This window comes from Corvus cornix, chromosome 1A, assembly GCF_000738735.6.
Source record: "Corvus cornix cornix isolate S_Up_H32 chromosome 1A, ASM73873v5, whole genome shotgun sequence".
Classification (NCBI taxonomy): Eukaryota; Metazoa; Chordata; class Aves; order Passeriformes; family Corvidae; genus Corvus; species Corvus cornix.
The window spans coordinates 2,703,397-2,727,469 of NC_047057.1; the positions used below are offsets into that span (position 1 = coordinate 2,703,397).

General features: G+C 40.3%; 1 long non-coding RNA gene across 1 annotated transcript in view; it reads left to right on the forward strand.

Moving 5' to 3' along the window:
* LOC104695940 overlaps nt 1-24,073 on the forward strand; it is a 58,115-nt gene that overhangs the window by 16,998 nt on the left and 17,044 nt on the right. Inside the window, exons 2-3 of the long non-coding RNA XR_005604617.1 lie at nt 10,490-10,821; nt 18,049-18,305. This is a non-coding gene — a long non-coding RNA (uncharacterized LOC104695940). The remainder of the gene's footprint in view (nt 1-10,489; nt 10,822-18,048; nt 18,306-24,073) is intronic.

Genomic DNA, 24,073 nt, shown 5'->3' on the forward strand with positions numbered 1-24,073 from the left:
TGGACAAAATGCAATAACCTGTGATAGAAAAGGGTTCAGATAAAGTGACCTAAAGCCTTTGGCCTGCAGAGCTGTGGTCCAGCTGCTTTGTAGAAATGAAATTGAATCTTCAGTAATGATCACATTGGAGGAGCATTCATGTTTATTCGGATTTAAAGTGTTTTGTCTTTGGGTGAAACTGGCACGTAGACTTGGCTGAAAATCATGTTGAAGTCACTTAGTTTTCTGTGTTGCTTAAAAACCTGAGCCTTGAAGTACTTTGCACTTTGTTTGTTCTTCTGAAACCTTAAATTGCTTTATTGGTTTTACATTTGCTGTGCAGTAGTTAATAGTTATCTTTGCATCTTGATTTTATTCCCAGCAAATACCTAGTGCTGAGCTTGTGGGGGCTTTATTTGGGTGAGTAACCGTGAGCAGTATGTGGCTTGACAGCTGGAATTTCCCAAAATCAAAGTGGAATGAAGGAAATGAAGAGTTAAAGCAAGGACCGAGCTCGTAGCAGCGGATCAGTGCAGTTTCAGATAGTTATCACTAGGAGGACACACAGACCGTGATATTAAGGAACTAATTGTTTACCTTCTCCTATTAACTGGTTTGGTACTGGAAAATTTTGTCTTGAGTGGGTGCCATATAGTAATGTGTTAATTAAGATACTTTATTTTACTAGAAATTAAAGGAAAGAGTTGTGTAATGGACAAAACCCGGAGTGTGATGATTTGAGGAAATCTCCCGGCAATTATTTGTCGGTGAAGCAGAACATAGATTCTCAGGGGTGTTTGCCTGCCAGAAATAGGTGACATTTAGGTAGAAGTGATCCCTTCTTTTACCATTTACTTTACAGCTTTGTGTTGCAGGAATTCTTTACACCTTTCTGTGAAATGTTTGTGGAGTTTCCTGCTGGGCAGGACACCACGTGAGGTGGATCAGCGGCTGGGGTTTGATGCGGCGTTCACTGTAATCATTTAATCTGTTTGTGATCTTTCACAGTGTTTGCAAATAGCTTTTCTTTTACTTGTCTATATGTGTTTACTTAGATTCTGATGTACAGTGTCTGTGTCAGGTTGAGTAATATGGAAATTAGTCTAATTGATTTAAATAGTTTGTAGACTGCCCATGTTGCTCAGGCAAGCTGTTACCTAATAAAGACTTTGGAATCTGACTCTTTCTGTATAGAATCATTATTGATATCACACATGCAGACAAAGATGATAACTGAAGCATATGTTTCAAATAAAATGACACAAGAAAATGAAAAATGGTTTCAAATTTGAAGTTACTGAAGGATGCACAGAAATAACACCAGATGGAGAGAAAGAGAAACTAAGACAGAGATTATTAATAAGCGTGGTGCGTTGCTGTTGTATAGAATAGAATCCTGCAGGCTTTCAGTGTATAAATGTTGTTACTTTGGTAATAGTCCCTGTCATCTGTAAAAGTGAAAATGCATCATTTCACTCCTCCAGAGTAATAGTCCCTGAGGATACAAAAAGGAGCACAACCCAGTTCTAAGTCACTTTTGAAAACATAGTTTTGAAAACATACTAACTGTTTTGCCGTGGTAGATGTGGTCAAGATTGAACTCTATCTTTATGAAAAATAATACTTGTGGGATCAATGTGATTTTACATCTCTGGCTTCATAAATTTACTTCATTGGGAGACATTTTCCTCAGTACTGAAACTTGTTTCTGTAGTTCATTTTGTCGGACTAAAAAACAAACCACTGAATCTCCCTTTGATAAAACCTGTGGTCTGGAACTGTTGCATAGTTGCTTTGTCAAAATTTCTGTGTTGGAACACGCTTGTTCACCTTCCCCTCAGTGTCTGTGTCTAACACAATTTAATTGTTCGCACATTTCTTTCATCTTTGCAGCAAATCCTGCGTTTTAATTTTCCTGCAGACTAGAGTTCCTGTCCATCCATTTGTATTCCCATTAGTTCTGTTGACTTTATCATTATTTTTAGTGAGAATCAGTCTCTGCTTTGTAACAGAAACTTGGTGTTCTGTGTGAGGCCCTCAGTGGTTGGAAAACAAGGATCCAGCCTGGTTCCAAACTCTTGAGTTGAGTATCTGTGCTGACTCTGTGGACAAGACTGGGCACTCTGCAGATCTTGGGCTTCAGTCTCTTGGGCCAATTAATTCTTCATCATTTGGGCTAAACTGTCAAGGTTTGTCAGGGCAACATTTTATTTTCTGACCCTGCAGAGATTTTCTGTATTTTGCAGAACTTTCTAGAAGTCTGGAGTAGGACCTGACTCAGCAAAGTACTTCAAGTTCTTTTTAATTACTGCATAAGTTTTAATGACTGAGGCTTCTCAGTCTGTCTTTATGATTTTTAAAAAGACCTTTTAATCACTCATCCTAAAAATAGCCTGGAATACGCTAAGCAGTGATTGATGTATGAGCAGAAACACTGTATAATGTCACTAGAGGTCTGCACTGGTTTTGTGAATGATCTGATTTGAATTTTGGAAAATTGTGAGCATGGAAGGCAGAGATGAGACCTCGTATTACTACCCAGAGGAAAGATGAGGATCTTTTTTAATTTAATGGGGAAAATAAGGGTGGGGCTGCAACACTGAATTGTAGAATGCTAAAAATAAGGGTTGGGTTTTGTTGGGGGGGGGGGGTTTGCTGGTTTGTTTTGGTTTTTTTTTCCCCAAAAGCTGGGTGAACTGCTGTGTGCTGAGGAGTTACGCTGGATTACTGGAATAAAAGAAGTTGCTCTCAGCATGAATAAATATTGAAGTACATTTCTTGTTCATACTAGGGAATAGTTGATGCTACTGTCAGGGTGTTAACACAGAGACTAACTATAATACCATGGAATATTTGCAGTGTTGTAGGGAAGTAGATTTTTGATTTTTCAGACCCTTTAAATTAAAAATTGCTTTGTAAGTTATATTCAATTACACACATTAATTTGATCAGGTTTTTGTTTTACAACAGAGATTTTTAACCTACTAAAAGCGAGTCCTCTGGAAGTCGTTCAAGGCGGCGCATTGAGATAATCATTCAGATTTTGAGAGCAGTGAAAACTGATCAATACTGGGTTCTTGTTCTGTGAATAATATCAAATTAAATAATGCCTCATAAACTCAGCTGTGAGACTCAGGGATGGACAGCTGGGACACACTCGGAAGCAGGAGCGGGTCAGGGCAGGACGGAGGGAGGCAGGAGGTTACAGCAGGCGGACCATCTGATGGGCAGACACTTCAAAAGGAGCAGTGCAGATGGCAGCACTACTGTGAGTAGTGGTATTTGTAACGTAGCACATGAGGATCCTGTGTGCATTTACCACTAGGAGTGTACTCACACGTGAAATCCTAATTTCTGCAGCGTTTAGGCTCTGTTACGACAGATTTGCCAGACTTGGCGTTTTGCAGCCCTATGAGGTGTTGCAAAGAGCAGATCAGGGACGAAGCAGCTTTCTGCCTTCAGCTTCCCAGGTGGATAATTTGAGGTGGGAAAAAGGAATTGCTGAACAGAGGCAAGGGCTGAGGAAGTTCAGACGTGCTGAAATAGGAGGTTGTTATAGATCAGCTTTTCTCAGCTGGTTGCCAGAACTGCAGTGCTTCTCCCAAGAAGCTGTAGGTTTACTTCCAGAATATTCCCAGGATTGTTTTGCTCTAATCAGAAGACCAAATTAAAAAAAAAAAAAAAAACAGCAAGGGAGAAGGCTTTCCTTATCTCCATGACTCTTCAGGATTTTTATGCTGTCGTTTCAGTGAATAATCAGATTTGGTACTTGTTTCCCCGGTGTAGAACTGCATTAGCACTGGTGGAAAACTCTGTCATTGTAACACTGTATTGCCAAAATTGGCATCTTTTACACGGTAAAGGTGGACAGAATAGGATCTTGTTATTGTAGAGTGATGTAGGTTTCGGTGTAGTTTCTCTAGTAATTGTCAATTTTTTCTCTAATAATTTCTCAGTGTAAGCCTAAAAGTAAGAAACCAGTTTTGCATAACTAACAATTTTCAAAGAATCATCTGCATTTGGCTTTTTGGAAATTCTAAGGATAAAGCAGAAGTTCTGGAATTGATTTTACCATCATAGCAAACAACCAAAGGGTTATATCAACTATTTTCCAGTAGTAAATGTATCTTCATTTTTCTGTACTCAATATTTGATAATTTTTTTCTCCTGCTTTACATTAAAATCTTTTTGTCCTCTTTTTTGTTTGCACCCTTTAGACTTTTTTTTAAACTAAAAATGGTTTTAGTTGCTAAGTGGATTTTCTGATTTAAAGTGCCACAGGTGGGAGCAGTATTGGGGTACTGGGTTAGTCTGGGAATGAAAAAGAAGTATACATTGTGTAGGTGTCAGTGTTAGAATATAATCTTTTGTTTTGACCTGAAAGATCTGTTTTAACAGGAAAGCAATTTCTTTGTCTTTCGTGTCTGTATTGTCGTGTTGTAAATAGTTCTGGGAGCTGGAGCAGAGAAGTTCATGTTCAGAGGCTTTACCTGAATCCATCTGTTGTGCAGTTTTTAAGTAGATCCAGGGTGCAGGAGGGGAGATCCAGGCTGCAGCAGTCACACGGAGTGCCTTGGGTGGCAGAGGAGTGTTTTTACACTTGTTTTTTTAACTGTCTTACGGGAAATAGATGCTGCAGCCCAGTGGAGTTGGCTTTTTGAAGATGAAAGGTAATTGAACCAACATGGGATTAAATAAGGCTTTTCCATCTCTCCATGTGACCCGTCTTAACAGCTTTTAACCAAACAGTGGAAAAGTACAGAGTGTGTCCGTGGCCATTTGGCAGTCGGTTTCTCCAGACACCATTTCCAGGGCCTTCGGTTGTTCCCTTCATTTGCTTTAGTCAGTTTGTTAAATTTGATAACATTATTTGATGTTATTTGATAGCATGTTCTTCAAGTTTGAATTGAAACAGAGAGTGGCTCAACAAAGGAGAATGAAGGAAAGGCCCAGAGGATTCACCCTGTATAATGTGAACAGAATAGAAGTAAAGAAATAAATCAGTTCTTGTGTACAAATGGGCGGGAGTCTGCTTGGTGCATGAAGGCTGGTCCAGTGGGTTTTTTTTCCAGCAGAAACAGTGGAAATTCATATCCAGAGAGAGTTTCCCAAGTCCATTTATTCTCAGTTATCTCAGATCTGTGGGCCACTAAGGGTGAAGCTTGCTCAGCTTGCTTCAACCACAGGACTGATAAGTTCCAATGGAATTATGGCTCTGTGTTTCAAAGGATGCCTTGAAATTTATTGGGAGAGGAAGATGACTGACATAAATGTATCCGAACAGGAAAGGAAGCATGTTATTCTTGGTATCGCTCAGGGTGTTTTTGTCTTCTGTGGAATACAGTTGAATCATGGACAGGAATGACAAACTGGGAAGTTTGGAAGGGACTGCAGTGATCAGACCTGATAGTGCTTGCTTAAGGAGTAAAAACCCTTGCTGAAACCAGGTCCAAGTGAGTGAAGTGCATGTTAAGACAGCCCAGGAGCTTTTCTGGATCTCAGTGGGACGAATACTCAGTAATAGGTAATTTTCTTTTTTGGTTAGAAAACTTCAGAGTTGATTAATTTTTTTTTTTTTAATAGAAAACACTGAGTTTGTTTGGTTTTTTCTGGTTTTGGGGTTGGGTTTTTTTTATGATTGGTTTGGTTTTGGGTTTTTTTTTTTTTTTTTTTTTTTGGTGTTGTGTTTTGTTTTTATAACCAAATGCTAAGTAAATTAGTAGTATTAGGTATTTCAATCTTGCATGTTGTGTTACGTGGGTAACAATATTGTCTAATTATAAGACATAGGTCACTGACTGATGTAAAGATCAGATGAGGGGAGCTGCTCTGTATTGTGCAGAAGAGAAATTGTGCTTTGCTACCTCCATTTAATTTCTGTTTTCTTCTGTCTGAAGGTCTTGTCTATCTGTGGTATCCTCTCTAGGTACAAAAGACTCAGCAGTTTCAGGAAATAGATGTGATGGTTCATTTCTCTCATAGAAAGATGAAATATCATCATGTCAACAGAGGGAGTTGTGGTCAGAGCAGGAGGGCAGAATGTCTTTGTCCTCAGCGTCATTTCCTTGGCTGGTGACCACAGGGTCACTGTGTCTTTAATTAATATTCTGGGCTTGCGTATGTAATTTTTGATACCAGAAGTACAAATCTTCCTTTTGCCAAGTGTTTAATTTTTTTGGACAGGAGCGTGGCCTTGAAACCGCCTAGGAGAAACTTAAAATTGCCAGCAAGATTAATCCCTCCAGGCTCCAGGAACCAGCAGTGTCAGGGAATGACTGATCTGAGCAGGTTACTCTGGACTTTACAGTCAGTGGAGGGCTACCTTAAGAAGTTTAGGATGTGATTCCTCATTTTCTCATGGAGAGACTGGATTTAGTGAAATGAACCATACTAAAAGCTCTGGTAGTTTAAGTAGATCTCCTTTACCTACAGGCATACCTGGATGGCTGGTATGTGGTGTGGACAATTGAGATAACTCCCAATAATCCATGTTTTGATTACTGTGCTTTGTAAGAAATACGGTTTTATTACAGATGTGCTGTTTTTCTGTGGAAATCTGTAGAATCCAGGTCTTTTGTCTTCAATATATGCCAAAATAGGCTTTTGAAGGCACAATGGGGAATTATTAGCATTGCACTTTCCTTTTTTTTAACATATGTGTTGATGTGTAGAATCTTTCTTGAGTTGTAAGAATTGAGTCAGGCAGTTGGAGGGGAATGTACTGGGTTAGAATAAAATTAGTCTGTCAAATGTAGATACATAATAGACACCATGGTGCTACCTTGGCCACTCTGTCATTAAATTCCCAGAAATAGTCCTGATGAGTTTTATTCTGTTCTTGTAATCAGACTCTGCAGTGCAGTTAACTGTAGTCTTAAAATACCTGTATGGATTGATTAAAGAGGTGCAGAATTATAGGGCTCTGCTCTAATGTTCCCAAATGATTTCACCATCTCTGGACGTGTCACCTGCCATTGAAATAATGGGAGGAAAAGTAAAAATTGAATCATATTGGTGAAATTAGAGATTTTATTGGAAGGTTTAGGTGGGCACTAAGTACCCTGCTGAAATGATTAGGTGCAATCTTTCCCACTTGGTGCTTGCTTTACACCCAGGTGTAGATGTTAGCATAGAATAGAATATTTCAGTTGGAAGGGACCTACAGTGATCATCTAGTCCATCTACCTGAGCAATTCAGGGCTTGCTAAAGGATTAAAACGTCCAGGTCATTGATAAAGCCATTGAACAGGACTGCCCTAGGGCTTATCTCTGAGGAGCACCGCTGGGGACAGTTCCCAGGCTGCTGGGGAGCCTCTGTGAGCTCTGCTCTTCAGCTAGTTCTTCACCCAGAGCACTGTGAACCTGCTCTTCCCACAGTGGGACAACTTGTCCAGAAGGATGCTGGCAGTACCAAAAGCCTTACTAAAATCCAGAAGAACTAAATCCCCTTCCTCCCCTGGGCAGCTGACCTTATCATAGCTGCATATCAAATTAATTAACCTTGTGTTGGCTGTGCCTGATGGTTGTCGTCTTCAAAAGACTCTGAGCAGCACCCAGTATAATGCTCTCCGTATTTTTTTCAGGAGCTGAGGTCAGGCTAACAAGTCTGTCGTGTTTTTAGCTGGGATAGAGTTAATTTTCCCTAGTAGCTGGTGCAGTGCTGTGTTTTGGATTCAGTGTGAGAATAGCGTTGATAACACACTGATGTTTTGGTTGCTGCTAAGGAGTGGTTATTCCTAGTCAAGGACTTCAATTTCCCAGGCTCTGCTGATGAAGACGTGGCTGGGACAACAGCCCTGAACTGGCCAGAGGGATAGTCCATACCATGGGACATTATGCCCAGTATGTAAACTGGGAGATGTTACCCAGAAGGAGTCAGTGGTATTTTGGGATGGGCTGGGCATCAGTCAGTGACTGGTGACTTGCACATCACTTGTTTTCTCTCTTTTTATCATCTCTCTTCTCGTTACTGTTATTACAGTGATATTTTACTTAATTTAAATTACTAAACTGCCCTTATCTCAACCCATGGGTTTTAAGTTTTCCCAGTTCTCCCCATCCCCCTGTGCTGGGAGCGAGGGGCTGCGTCGAACTTGGTTCCTGGCTGGCATTAAACCCTGACAGTTTTTGGTGTAAGTTCTTCTAGAATTATTTTCTGCACAAGTTGATGTCTCTTGCAGATAGTTTAATTACCGTGGATTATTTTAGGTATCATATTGATGACATGGGTGAGCAGAAGGAAAGGGAATGGGGTTGTCATGACTACTGTGATTTTTTTTTTTTTTTAATTTTTGTACTTCGATTTAAAAATATTTTTATCTCTAAATTTTTTAGGGATAAGAAATGTCCTTTGCTGATTGTAAATTACTGGTCATACTTCAGACTCCAGTAATTCTAGCAGAAGCAGTTTTTCACGACATTTTTTCTGGAAATCAGAAAAGGGTAAAAAGGAGCATTCTCTTGGCAACTTACATAAAGGAGAACTGGGTTAGTTTAATACTCATGTAATAGTTGAGTATAACTTACTGTGGTGCTCACAAAAGGGCATGATTGTTTCAAATCGAGTGGTTTTATGTAGAATTTCTCGAGACATTTTTTAAAATGCTGGTAATTTTTGCTTGAACTAGTAAATTTCTGCAAGCTTTCAGCTACTAACAGTAATTTCATTGTTTTATTTAAATCAATATAATTATTTTTCCATGAGGAGATCTTGGAGTGCTCATGCCTTAGTTGTGGTTAGGAATGAGTTTCTCTTGTGGAACTGATTCAGGCCTTTAATTATTTTATAGCAAAGGGAAAACTGATGCACTTTTAAGGTATTTTCAGTCATTCAAGGGGTAAATTAACTTCTTTATGACTAATTGAGTAAATATTTCTCTAATACATAAGAGTGGGTGTCTTTTGTGTTCTGGGTGTGTTCATTCTTGACCTTTGCATTACTTGGACCATAAACATGGTAGTGCAGGGAGAGAATTCCAGTGCTCCCTGTATGTTGTCAGCATTGATCAAACAGGGATCCTTCCACAGTGAACAGCTCAGATCTGGCTTTTAAAAAAGAGAAGGAATTTTCTTGGGTTTTTAAAAACATGTCCATTTAGTTTACCCCTAAACGTACATATTTATGTGATTATTACTTACACAGTTCCCTCCTGAATTTGATTGATGCCTCTGGCCTCCTTTATGTGCTTACTCAGCGACAGCAGTGTCTCTGCTCTGATTCCCAAGCTGGTTTTAGCTCACGTTGGTGATATAACCAGATCAGCCCAAGCTGAAAATGGGTTAATTTGTCCTGTTTCCAGTCCTTGCTGCATTGCCTGGTACATGAGTAGGCTGCCACTAGTCCCCCTGGCTTGCTCAGTCTCGTTCTTAGACAGTCTGGCAGTTGGTGTTGGAATGAAAGTGCAGAAAATATTATTTCTCAGTCATCCTTAGGTTGCTGGTATCTCTTAACTGGGTGTTTTTGTACATGTACTTGGAGGATGATAATCTCAGGTATTAATTTTCTGAAAGATTGAAATGCTTTTTTTTTTTGTTTTGGGTTATTAGAAACAACACTGAAAGTTGTTTTGTTTTTGTAAAACCTACTTAATATTATTGACTAATGTAAATAACAGGATAAAGAATCTCCAGCAATGGATTTTGATGCTGACTCTGTCAGTGTCAGCTACATGCAGCTCATTCAGCTGAGGAGCTTGTCTTAAATCCCACACCTGAGCTACTTAAAGGAGCAGGTCTAAACAGAGGCTGTGAATTTGCAGAAAGTATAAAAGGACTTTAAAGCCTCGTGTTGCTGAAGATATTTCTGTGTAGTGTGTTCCTTTACAGTTGGTTTTTAAGGTGTGTAAAGCCAGAAGCATCAGGTGTGAGAAGTGGTGGGCTTGGCTCTCCCAGCACTTGGTTCCCATCCTGTGTATCCGTGACTGTTCCTGACCACTCTTCTCCAGTCCACAGTCTGTCTCTGCATGATGGATTTAAAAGTGCAGTTTGCCCATGGTGGTGATGAATTCCACTTTCCCTGGTCACACAGAAAGCAGGAGAGAATTGGGAAAAATCCTCATTCCCTGCCCTGCTTGTTTTATTTCTACTTCTCTGACAGGTGTTGCTATGTAAGTCAAGGATCTTGTAGTTAAACGAACACGGTCTTTATTTTAAAGTGAAAATAGAATTTTGGCAGAAGTTGGCAGCACTGGAAAAATGCTCCTACTTGCCCTGAGCGGATTGTTTCTTTCCAGGAAGTGTGTGTATGTGACAAAGGCTGGAAAAGAGAGGGATAAGTGTGTGTGGGCACTGGCAACAGGCCACACTCTTCAGGCCATGCTCTGTATCATCCCTCCCGTCTCTCATTGCCTTGCAGAATTTTATAGGCTCAGCTATATAAAATAATACATTTATTTCAAAATTGTGTTAAATGAGCTCATCTCAGTCACTCAGCAGTTACAAAATCCTGCCAAGTGCTACACGTCTTGTAAATTTAGAGTTTTGTTTTTCTTTTTTTTTCTTTTTTGCAAAGGATGAAATACTACACAGTCACTGAAGCAGAGAGAAGACATCTTCCTTCACCCTGACATACTGAGGCACGAAGAACGATGCTGAAAGCCAAGGTTTCTGATTTGACCCTCCTCCTTAGAGCTTCTGAACATGAAGATTCCCGACTCACAGAAGCTGTCTGCTCGTGGCAGGCAAAATTATCATTCCTTGCACTCACAGCTGAGGGTTTTGACGGGGTTGGTGACCAGCTCTAGCACAGCACAGCTCCTTCTCATTTTCCTTCTACCTCTCCTTCTCCCTCATCGCCAGCTTGAAACCGGGAATGGGTGAGACTTCTGCTTCCCTCCTAATGAGGTACGAGTTCCAGATCAAATGTTAAGAGCTGCTTGTTTCTACGTGCAGAAATCAGATTCAACCCCTGGACTTGTTCCAGGCAGGGATATCATTAAATTTGACTCTTGTGTTTCGAACTGTTAAAGCCTGCTGATCTGACACAGCCAGGGATGGAACTAAAATATATCTGCGTTTCAAAGATGGGAGGCAGAAGGAGCTGTTGGGTAATTTAGTCTGACATTTAGGGTGTTGCAGGTCATTACGTGTAACTGTTACTCTCTGTTTTGAGCTCAGTAGCTTATGTTTGACTGAAAATTTGAAAAATTAACAGGCATCTGCTGAAAATGTTTCTCAGAAGGGCAGGCTGGCTTAGTTGGGAGTTACTTAGAAATGAGGATTTCAACATCTCTCCTAGTAATTTGTTCTATGGGACAAACAGTCTGTGCTTGCTTCTTATTTTTTTTTTTGTTGTTGCTGTGTTTTGCTGCATTTCTAGCTTGAATATGCCTAATTCTACGTAGTTTCTTGGGAATTTTAAGCTGGCATAAACTGGCAGAACTGCTGAAAGAAGCAGTCAGCATCCCCCAGTTACTTCCTGGATGCCAGCTGGCCCCTGGTCCTGGCCTGGTGCTCCTAAAGCTGTGGGTGAAAACCAGCAACAAAAGCAGCAAAATCAGATTTGTCCAGGGTCAGTACCAAGATCTAGTTCATGGCACAGCTGTATGAAGGGGGAATGAACAGTCAGGGATGAGAAATGGGTAAAGGTGGTTTTAGCAGCAGGTGGTAAAACCATAGAGTTGCTTTCAGCTGTTCGTTCTTGGCATTTTCCTGGTGGGATTGATGTTGGTTCTTGGCCCTTTTCTGATAGGAATAGTGGTGGTTTGGGTTGCTGTGCAGCCAGCAGTGTCTGTGAGTCTGTGGGTTCATCCTCATGGTGTTAAACACGAAAACTTCAGAGCCAGGTGTGCATCAGAACCCTGGAATGAAAAAAATACAGTTGTTTGATGTAGCAAAAGCTGTTCAGATGGAAGTGTTATCTAGGTATTAGCATTTATTTTGTTTCTGAGATTTTAGTGTCTGTGTTGTAGTAATTGGTAGCTAATACACAAGGGAAAAGGGCTTTGGATTTACTGGAGGGCTTATATGAGGCAAATTAGTCTGAGTATTAGGTTGAATGTGGAAATTCTCAGTATGTGATGACTGTTTTCAGTAAACATTTTTTCAAAAAATAAACTCTACTTTAAAGACACAAATTGATATTTATCTTAAGACCAGCTGTTGAACAATATTTAGTGCTAGACCACGTGAACTTCACACTAAATAATTTTTTTCTCTCAACTGAACGTTTATTTCTCTTAGGAGAGCATTTGGTAAGAAGTCCCTGTGCCAGCTCTCATGTTTTTAATACTTTATCATGCTTTGTAGTAAGAGGAGAGCATCTTCAGCCTGTAAAAGTCTGAGATGTACATCATACTAACATTGTATTAGTTTAATGTGCTTCCTCTGTAGTCTGAGGAAGGGCGAGGTTTTCTGAGATAGAGGAAGAAGGAGCTGAAGCTGTAAAGAGCAAGATCCAAGGACAAGTCAACCCTGGCACCAAAGGATTGTGCAGTCTGGGCAAGGGAATGGCTCTATCACCACAAAGCACTGTGGAGTTTGTCCCTGTGGAGTTAGGAGCTAGAAATTCAGGATATACCCATCTCCTGGAGCATCACATGCTGATGTTGTTCTCCATAGATGGGAGATGACTTTTTCCAGATACTGCTGAAAGTGTTGACTGATTGTTTTTTTACTACTGTCAAAATAATTTTTGTTGTTTGCATTTTAGTTTACCAGTAACTCTTAATGTAGTGAAAGTTGTTACATAAAATTGGCCTGTCTTTTCTTACCAAAAGACTCCAGTACTGTTCAAGCAATGGTGCTGAACAGTTGAAGCAAAAAGTCACTATTCAGCACCCTGATTTCACGTCTCTTCTGGCAGCACAGAGCAAAGCCTTCTTGTATTTCAGACTGAAAAATACTCCATGTTCTTTTGAGATGGATTTGGGTTTGGATAATCTGATTGTGAATTACTTCAGCAAGAGTTCACCTTCACAAGTGTTAGCTGGTACAGATCTCATTTTTAAGCATGGGAACTGATGAACTCAGCTGTACAGGCTTGTTTTGCAAGAGGAATCTTCTTTCCCCTTCGTTTTTGTTTAGGGGCTCCTGACAGCCCAGGTCATCAGAGCTGTTGCCACCACTTAGGTGGAAACCCTCTTTCCCTTGAGATCTGACTGAGTGTTGGTTCAACTCATAAACATCTTTAAAGTGACCGTCTGATTTGGGCTGCCTTAATTGAAGCTTCTCAAAGTTGCCTGGCCACACTTGGCCCAAGGATCTTCTACTGCTGCACCTTGGCAGCATCGGGTTCATGGTTGGACTAAAATGATCCTGGAGGTCTTTTTCCAACCTAAATAATTTTGATGTTCTCTTCCTCAGGTGTCTTTGTTTCTACTGACTGAGCCTCCAAACTTTGATACCTTTCTTACATTTTTTACTTCCCTTTGTACTTCGTTTCTGGTTGGCATCTGATCTTGAGTAGTCCTGTCTGAGGCAGTGCCTTGTGTCCTGATTATTCTTTTTACATCTATTTTGTAAAATCTTGTCATTGAATCTGTGGGTAAGCTTGCTTGTCTAAAATTTTTCTGGCCACCTGCAATTTTTATAGGGGAAATTCCCATATTTCTCATTTAAAATTCTTACTTTAGGTTTTTATTGAAGACAGAAAAGGGTGTCTTTTCTGCTTCTATTTTTTGTCTTTGTTTCAGTATTCATTGTGCAGATGTGTATTACCCTGGTAAAGCTGTAAAGTAGCCAAGTTGTGATGATCTTCAGTGGAGGTGGAATAGTTTAAAGAAGGTTTTGTGGTCTGCTTTAGTTGTTTATACTTGAAAATAATTTAAGAAAAAGGTGCCTTTTTGTTTACCAGGCATTTGCAAGTAAACCTTAAAAACCCATCACAGCAAATAGTAAATAATTTTCTTTACAACACAGGGTATTTTCTTTTTCTCTGTGAAGAGATGGGATTCTTGCCAGCCATCAAAGTTTTCAAAAGATTTCTCCTATTTTCTTCTTAATATGTGTCAAATAGTAAAAGATAAAAAATTGTTGACAAGCTTTTTCAAAAAAAAATGGTGTCCAGGTTTGACACCTTTTATAAAATACCATTTAACTTCTTTTCAGGTGGAAAATAATGGATATTAGAAGAGAAAGTTAGTAAACAGTGCTGAAATGGAAGTCGGAGGTTTTTTGTTTTGGTTTTTTTAGAAGGAATCTCAAATGATTAATTGCTTCTGGAACCTTAATAATCCAGTGGCTTTGGAATTTTTCAAGGAGGGCAGTGGGGCTCAGTCTCACTAGAGTCCCAATCTGCTATTGTATCTATGACTTTCTCTCTCTTTCCCTATGTACTTACTTTATATATCTATATCTATATATATGTATGTATGTAAAATGTTCAAAACATTAAATAAAACGAAGTTTTGTACTTGGTTCAAGCTGTCTGTGTGCCTCCTGCAGATGCTAGAAGTACAGTTATCAAGGAAACATCAGTTTTCTGGTTGGCTAAAGAAGGTGGTTGTTTATCACTTCTATGCATAGAGAGTTCTGAAGAACTTCTTTTTTAAAAAAAATTGTAACTAGAGAAACCAAAATTTTAACAATGATGGTCATCTATTCATTGAACTGTGGCTGAAACCAACAACAGGACAAAGAACTTTCCACTAAGAAGCCTGATCATGGCTTCAGTGTACCTTCCATGAACCAAACAGGAAATTCTGCAGAGAAAAAAGGGAAGTAAGAACTCGGATCTTGTTAATGAAGGTTTTGGCAAGCTGACCTTTTGGGCCTTTTTGAAAACCCTGTTTTTCATCGTGTCTGGTGTTTGAATTTCTTGTGTCTCTGCTGACCATGGTGGGGGGGAAAAGTTCCTTGTTGTGCTGTGTTTGTCATCAGGTGCAGGTCTCTGATAGGAGGGAGGTGGAGCATTCCCTGAGAGCATCTGACCGTATTTTTAGGAAGCAGCTTTTTGGAGGGTGGCATAGAGACTGGTCAGAAAGGAGCCTTTGATAGGAATGGAGACTGAGGAGGGGAAAACCAGCAGTCTCTGGAAATGTTCAAACAGGGAAACAAAGACTTACTTCAGGGATGCATAGGGATTTGGGAAATTAGGTTGTTAATGGATTGAGAACAAGCCTGAAAAAAAAAAAAAGAAACCACAATGGACCAGTTACTTAAAAGTCTTTTATTCATCTTGCTTTTAGTTTTACTATTCACGAGTGCCATGTTTTATGTATTTTACTAATAACATGGAGCTCTGCAGTTTACAGTGCTTTTAGTGTTTCATGATGCTCATTCCGAAGGAGGAAGCAGAGCTCCTCCATCACTCAGTGACTCAGGGTCCCAGAGCAGGGCTGGCAGAGGCAAAATGTGAACCTTGAGGCAGCCTTGGGCTTGAGGGCTGGAAATGAGCAAAGACCTGTGTGCTCTGAAGGCTGAGACAGAAGGTTTTATTTGTATTTTAAAGAGTCAGTAGCACTCTTCCAAGTCAGGGAAGGAATTGCAGTGTGTGACATCCCTTTCTTCAAAGCCTTGTTCAGAAACTCAGCTGGTGGAGCTCTGTGTTGATCCAGGTGTGTTTGTAGCACCTGATACAAATGAATGTTACAGAAAACAAAAGAAATCAAAGTGATTTATTGAGTTCATCCCATGGCTCCCATGCATGACCTTCATATGAAGAAGAGATGAAGTATAAGAGCCCAAGAATCCAGTCAGATCACAAGATAGGCAGAGATTAAACTGGGATTAAGAAGCTTGAGCAGGAGGAACATGGCAGAGATAAACCACTGCACAGGTGGGGCCACTCACAGAAACAGAATATCTGAAGAGTATATGTTAAAATGAGCATATTTAACATAAATACATCGTACAGGGGGTTCCAAAATGCATATTTAAAAAAAGGAGAAAAGCTAGCAAGAACTGTCTTACAGTCTTTAAAGTTATTTACTTACTCTGAGATGGTGAGGATAGGGAAAAGATGCAGTAGTTTCATCACCTCCTGTAGGTGTAGACTTCAGAAATCAGCTTGTTGAGACATTCCTTTGGAACAGTGTAGGATTTAAGTCAGGTTAGAAGATGACTTGCAACACAACTTTGGAATTAATCTCAGGGTGCTCTGAGAATAAGGCAAATGAAAATGGGAGGCGTTTAGTGCCTGTTGAGAACTGGGTGCCCTGGTTTTGAAAACATCTCAGTGGGTTAAAAGGACTTAGACTGAGAAATTGGTCAAGCACCATATTTGGTCTGAGTGAACACTGCAGATCAAGTTCACCTGTCTGCCCTGTGAGAAGCAACAAAATTGGGATCATGAGTGCAGAGTGAGGACGTAGCTTGGGAGTAGTGTTAAGATGCCTGAGGCAGGGATGAAAAATCCACCTTTCCTCAGAGGAAAGAATCATCTGTGATAAAAGGGTCATTTTGAGGCTTTGGAGGCTCGGTTTGTCAGAGACACTAGAGGTAACTGGGGCAGAGAAGAGGTTTTCTCCTGCATTAGCAGGACATGCAGGAGGTTATAGCTGTAATTGGGAAGAGGAGGAACAGAGAAAATGCTCTGGATTTTCCACAGTATTTTAGAATGCCACTTCTGCAGGGGAAAATCCCCGAAAGAAGCTTAACAAACTAAACCCCATGGGCTGAAAAGGAGGCATTTTTTACCTCCCAGAGTATGGAGGTGGATGGCTGGATGGCAAGTGTGCCCTGGGCTGGTGGGATGAAGGAATTGGCAAAACTCTAGTTCATCCTAAACTGAATCCAGAGAGGATTAAACAGGTCTCACTTCTAAAAATGCTGGGAATGAAGGAAAGGAAATGGTTGGTTTTGTCACATCATCTTTCAGAAACCTTGTTCATAAATGGGAAAATAAGGTGACTGAAAGGGATGTGCAGGGGGAAGCAAGGAATGAAAAACTGTGGAACCCACCAGGAAGGAGGCAGCCTGTGAAGGACTGCTCAGATGTGCTTTGTCTTTGGTGGGATTCGGTGACAGAGAGAAAAAAACTGGTTTCACGTTCTAATTTTTAATCAAGCAGGTGATAGAAGAAGACAAGAAAGAGAGAAGGACCTGCCCTGGAAGGGCAAAGTGAGCACTGAGGAGATAGTTTAGAAACAGTTTCATTTATTTCACTGTAATTTTTTTCTGTGCAATAAATGTATATTTAATCTAGTTGGTTCTAGTAAAACTCAGCTGTAGAATTAACAAATATACTCTTGGCTCTTTTGGGTGTCTCATCATGGAAGGGTGAAAGTAAATCCACCTCTCACTTTTGAGGTCCTGCCAGGCAGTTTGTAATACCACAAATCCAAGCACTTATATGTTGTGATATCTTGAGATCACTGACTTGGATATATTAATCATATCATCAAAGACAGGGAGACCTCTGAGTGCAGGAGTGACCATTTCCATCATGGATAGTTTTAATGAAAATGATGTTTTTAAGGCTTATGTTAACCTGTCTTTTTGTTTAAAAAAGTGAAAACGGGGAAACAAAAAAAGATTCTTGAATAATAGAAATTTATAGTTTTGACCAGTGACAGAAAGCGTAATAAGGTTTTGCTTTGGTTTGGTTTTGTGATGGTTTTATTTATATATTTATGTGCAAATCATCAGCTTTTGAAATGATGAGAAATCAGAGAGGGAAAGGAAAATGTTTTGTACTTTTAGACTAGCGACACGAATGCAGAATTGGGTGCTTTGCTGGGCTTCTAGCTGTGTTTTAAGCAAGGAGAATTTTCCTAATTTTTCAGGCTGAGTGAAGTTGGGAGCAATTTGCTGTATGATACGGAATACAGTGAATCAGCATTCTCGATGGCAGCTATTTATAGTTACTCTATTTTTATTCAAAGCAAAACAATAGCACTGAATTTCAGGCAGTTGGACCAGACGCTCAGGAAGGTCCCTCTTGAAGCTGAGGGAAAAAAATATCATCTTGCTGGGTCTTGAGAGCTGAGCTCGTGAGCTCTGCCGGCATCTCCGTTTCAGTGCCGTCCTCTGAAGGTGAAATCCGGGGCTGTGCTGGGGAGTTGCAGGAGCAGATGCCTTTAAAATGTAGTTTTTATCCACAGTTCAGGGGCTATCAGCATTCCTTGTGTTTTATATTTGAAGAACGGAGCAATATAATTAATGCCTGTTAATTTTAACCATCTCTTCCAGGTTTTCTGTGACTGTTTCATGTCCTGCTGCTGCAGCCAACGTGGGTCCAAATGCCGTGGCTACAAAGGCTTGTTACTGTCTCATGCTGGGTCCCTCAAATCCAAGAGCTACTTGGCAGTTTCCAAGGCAACCACCTGTGGAATAATTAAAAAGGATGAAGTGTTAGCGTGCCAGATATAAGGGATTCCTGCCTGGAGAGAGCGTTTCACTTTCATCTGTCTTGAAGAATCAAACGTGCTTCTGCCAGCAAAGTTAAGGTAGTACAATTAAAAAGCAATGGTTTATTTTCTGGAAGTTTGAGGTGGAGCAACAAACCTGATATGACTGTATGCTATACAGAAGTGACCATGGTTCCTTCTGGGTTAATATTTTGGATATATTTAAACAGAAAATGCACGAGAAAAGTGGTGATGGAACGGCAGTGTGGGTGATCAGTATTTTGTATTAGTAAAACAGTTGCATGGACTGTTTTGTACTTTATGCCGTCTTCCCTCGGATGATTTTAAGCTGGGAAGGACTAAAATGGAGCATACATTAGTTAGAGCATAAATATAGGAAGTGCAGCCTTCATGCCAAGTACACTGAGATTTCTTTGGCGTTCAGTGAAGTGATAGATATAAAAGGAATGTAGGAGTGGGCTCACTGCAAAATGACAGTCGGAATCAAGGATTGATCTTTATCCCAGAGCTTAAAGGGTGGGCAGTGACTAAGTCCATGCTGAACCAAACTGATAATCAGGTTTAGCTGCTTCGGTGAAGCAGCAGCTAAAACCATTTTGAAGTCACATATTCCCAGATTCAGAGCTGGAATTGCATGGTGGAAGAAAACAAATATTAAGCAAAATAACCCTGTTAGAATAACAAAAAGTGGCAACTTTCATTGTGAAAGTTTGAAATGTCGCTGCAGAAGTTGAGGGCAAAGGTGTTAGGCTTCAGATAACTGGAAAAATTCTTCTCCAAGTATTATATGTTACTGGATGTATCTGCTTATTATATCTTCCTTCTCTGCCAGTCATTCAAATATAGTTGAATAGAGAAATATTATTCATTTCTGACAATGGAGTTAAATGGAGAAAAACCACATTCCCATTCTTCCCATAGTCCAAATAACTGCTCAGTTAAGTCTGGTTACCTTGCCTGATGCTCTTGTACAGTTAATTTTAGGCGTGATGCTTTTGTGTAATTTATTTTAAGGAAAAGAAAAAAAAAAAAGGAGTTCTAAATTTTGAAGTAGAAATATTTGGGATGCCATCTGGGCTTTACATAATAAATTTTTCCTGCCAAAATGTTTGTGGGATTCTGTTGGGATGTGGATGGGATTTCACATTCCATCCCTTCCACAGCACAAGAGGATCATTGTTTTTTAGATACGGTGGGTCCAAGGAGAAATAAGAATTGTGTGGTGGCAGCTCTGTGATCTGAGGGAATACAAATAGAATCTATCCTGTAACTGCTGTCACCTGTTACAGATGTTACCTCATTTCAACAGCAAATACTTGCAGGTACCAGCTGAGCACAGCTGCAGTTTTTCACCCTAATACTTGATTTCCTGTTCATTGGTTTGTTGTCACCACATCTTAAATGCCAAAGTGGTTTTCTTTGTGAAGTAATTCTTCAGCCTGTTCATTCCTTTCAGTGTGGAGCTGAGGAAAGTGGGGTTTTCAGGCAAATGCTGTTTTCACATGTGGAAGGGGTGTGCTGGCAAAGTGTCTGCGCCAGGCACAGTGAGGGGGATATGGAATTGAGACACTCTGCAAGTAGAGTGAAGGTAGTTGGTGTGTGGGGATCCAGATCCTTGATCTTTCCAAGCAGCATAAATAACTCTCAGAGATGGAACTGGATGCTTGTAAATGAGTGTATGGGTGTATTTGTGGAAACCTAATATAATAGCAATCAGGTACAGTAACTCAGGATTCCCAGGAGCGTACACAGAGAAGTGTCAGCTTGGATGCTCCTACAAAACATCCCAAATACATACAAACACCTCCATTTTTCTGTTCTGTCTCAAATGCTGTGGGTGAGGTTTTTCTCATGAAGCTTACATGTCCAGGTAGTGCTGAAGCTGGTGGTGAACAGCAGGTAGGATGAACAACTTCCTGTAAGTTCCTATTCCACACCCCCTTGAAGGGGATGACTTGTCTCTAAAAAGGTGCCTCTAGAAAGGAATCCATCTTTTCCATGGAGAGTTCAGCCTGGACAGCTGATTTAGCCTAGGTGGCAGACCTTTCAGGAACTTCAAGTGTGCAATTAGATGCATTTGTATATCAAATTCATTCATCCGTGCTTGTTTCTCTGTATTCCATTCCTACTCCAGACCTTCCAGAGCTAAGTGGAGTTGCATTTGATTACTGGTACAACCCCCTTGCTCATCCTCCTCTTCCCAACTTGTACATTTGGCCCTGTCAGTTTTTCCAACCTTCATCTGCAGGCCTGTGGTTCAGTATCAAGGGTAGTGAAGAGCCCCATGGAGTTTGTTAACATAGTTTGTAATAGAAATAAAAACATCCATGCTAAATTTAGGCAGCTGGGCTGTGTGAAAGAAAATACAGGCAGAATTGATTTTTGATGTTCTGTATATAGGTTATGTTTTAATAATCTTTATCTCTGGGAAGTTTTACAGAACTGAAGGGAATAAAAGGCTAGAAGTATTGATTGGTTCAGTAATTTTAATCTCTTAAAGTGATTCAGTACCTGTCGACATACAAGTTGTTCCTGTAGCCTTGGCTATTAGAATTAGCCTTGGCTAATTAGTATTAGTGCTATATGCACCCAGAAGAGTAAAATTTTCTTTCTAATTCTCTTTCTGTGGCAGAAGATTGATGTTATGCTCCATGTTGGGGTAACTTGATGTCTTTTTGAGAGGAAAAAAATGGGAAATAGTGATATGGTAATTGTTTCAAAGATTGTTTTGATACAGTGGTTAATATTCTCCTATTTTTATACCGTCAGAACAACTGTATCAAGAGTCAGTTACTGTGTGGTAGTCTAAAAGTGTCATTAAAATACCCATTAATTTTGTTAAATGAATTGGGACTGTTTCCTAGAATAGGTAGGACTTTCATCTTGTTGCTTGGAAATTCAGGTGATTTTTCAGGTTGGGATTTTTCGAAGGGAGTTTTTCCTTCTAGAAAGAAGTGCTTACAGTGGAAATATAGGGGAAATTCAGGATAAGAGCAATAAGCTCAAGTCACTTTTGTGGAAAAGGGAACTCAAATAATGAGTGGACCCTTTTGCCTAGGCTTGATTTTGCTTTCAGAAGGAGGGAGCTGTTCTGCTGCACTTCGATGGATGGATGCTTTATGGGGAGCAAAGCTGCATCACAACTTTAATGCAAACAGAATTATCTACAAGGTGACAGACCTTATGCTTAGGCACCAGATGCCTTTCTCCCCTCCACCTGCTCCTGCTGGGCATTTTGGATATGCTTTTCCAGCATAGTTCAGATGATTTTCCCTGATAGACAACACAAAAAGTCCAGAATAGAATAAGAAGGTCTGACAGCTTGCAGAGAGGCAGTGAGGGTTAGGGTAGAAAAGCAGCTCTTGTAACACACTCATCTAGAGCAGTGATTTGTCTTCAGCAGTGGTCCCAGGTGGGTTATTGAGGAGCACAGCAACAGAATGAGCATAGGATCCTCCTTCTGCACAGTCTTCATTCTCCAGACGTCTGTAGTACGTGGATTGACTGAGCTGGATGTCTTTTTTTTTTTGCAGTGTTTACTGGACTTGGCTTTTGGAATTCATTAATGAGAAGTACTTGGAAGTCTAAAGCTCTGTGGTTCTCCAGCTTAGCTAACATGTCAGCCTGTTCAGTGAGGAACCATATTCTATTGTTAACTGTTGAGCCTGAGCTTCATTTAAAATCCACTTCTTGCACTGGAAAAGACTTAAATAATTCATACATAACTATTTTCATTACAATCATAATTCAGCTAGAGCTCAGCCTGCTACAGGTGTTGAGTCAGTTCAAAGCCTGCTGACCTGCACATGAAGTAGGGCCGCTTTCCCCACCTCCAGTCATCCTACTTCACACTTAATTTGATTGAGATTCCTCATGAATTTCACTCCTGAATTTAATTTATGCATTTTAATGTCCAGTGAGTAATCTGCACACATTTCTTTTTGGTTTTTCCTACTTATTTACTGCCTTTGCTACTGTGAATAACTTTACTATCATCAGCAGATGTTGTCATCTCACTGTTGAGCCCCTTTAATGTCATTTATGAATTCATTGAACAGTGCTGGGAACAGATCCCAGCTCAGATCCCTGTGGAAAGAAGAGCTGAAATGGCACCAAGTCCTGCCAAAAGCAGAGTGGGTTTGCCCGCTTCTGCACGTGGCACAGCTGAATTTGTGGTAAAATCACTGTGCTGTTTTGGTACACTTGCAAATGCGGAGTCACTGTAAAATACTTTATAGGAATGGATAATAATATGTAAGATACAATGTCATTCTTCATCACAGAACCGTTTGGAAAAGACCTCTAAGGTCACCAAGTTCTGTCCTCAACCACCACCATGTTCACCACTAAACCATATCCTCACGTGCCATATCCACGCATTTTTTGACTCCACCACTTCCCTGGGCAGTGTGTTCCAGTTCTGCCTGTTTGTAATTTCACCTTCGAAAGATAGGGTGGGCAAGGGATTCACCTTTCTGGATGACTGAGGATGATGTTTAATGTTTAAAAGGTCCACACCTGCTTTGTTCACAACATTTTTCATCTTCTGAGTTTTCAGTCTGAAAACCAGCTTGGTTGGAACGTGCTGGTTTTTCACTCTCTGCATTACCAGTAAACAGAAAATTAGATTAAGTAAGGGAAATTAGGCTACAGAATAGATCTCCACAATCATAAATACATGCTTGTGGTAGATGATTAAGTGTAGGAAGTTGCCTGAGCAGTAGAACTGTTACTTGCTCTTGTTTTCTGACATTAACATAGCAAACATCTAATATAAAACTGGGCCAGATCTAAAGGACGTCTAATTTTTCCAGTGGTGTCCTGCAGCTGCAGCTTAGGGAAGTGGAGAGTTGAGGACATGAATGTGTTGCCCATGAGTGCAGTGTCCCAGTGTCCCACTGCTGCTTCCTCTTACCACCTCTGTTTCTTCCTAATTATTCCTGAAATTCTGTTTGCTTTTCACTGCTCCTGTTACCAACCCCTGTGAAAACTGTATTTTCACGAAGCTATCTACAGTGACTTCAAGGTCTCTCCTAATCAGGAAAAAAACTAATTTAGAACCCTTCATTTTCTGTGTGTAGTTGGCTGCTTTTTCTATATACAGGGCCTTGGAATTAATCTACTTGAATTTCATCTTCTGTTTTCTCTCCCAGTCACACTGTATAATAACTAGCTGGAAGAAAAGATTGAGGATAACTGCTTTGATGCACTTACTGGTTTATCTGTATTAGACCTGTGACCTCACAGTGTGTCCTTTTCAGCATAATTTATTGTTCAGTTAAATGAGAGAGGTCTAACTCCAGACCTGTGTAGGATTTTATGTGCGTGTGTAAGGGGTATGTTCTCTGCATGTAAATTAACTGTTGATTAATGAGACCTTCCTCCTTCCTACACCAGAGTTTTCTTCAGGATATTCTGGAGAAGTTGGTAATTTTTAGGGGCTCCCAATATCCACGGAGCTCTTTCAGAGCCCTGCTGTCTGTGACCTGCAGATTGCAGTCCATCAGTTGGTATTTTTAATAATTTGGTTTCCTTAGAAATCTGGCTGCGTCCACGTGCTCCTGGCTGTGTAATTCCTGGTAGGCTTTGGCAGTGAGCAATGCTCAGCTTCCCGGAGAGGATTCTCTTTCCTGGTCCTCTCTGCAGGCAGGTGCCAGAGGTGGAAGTTCCCATAACTGTTACATACTGAACAGTGAGTTCATTTGGGTTTTCGTGTGGCAAACAAGTATTTCTCAGGTTTTTTCCCCCTTCCCCACAGCTTTGTCCTGTTGAGCCTTTTGTCTTTTGTCGCCTACTGGCCGAGGCGACTTTCTTATAAGCTTCACCCTTCTGGTCTATTTGATAAA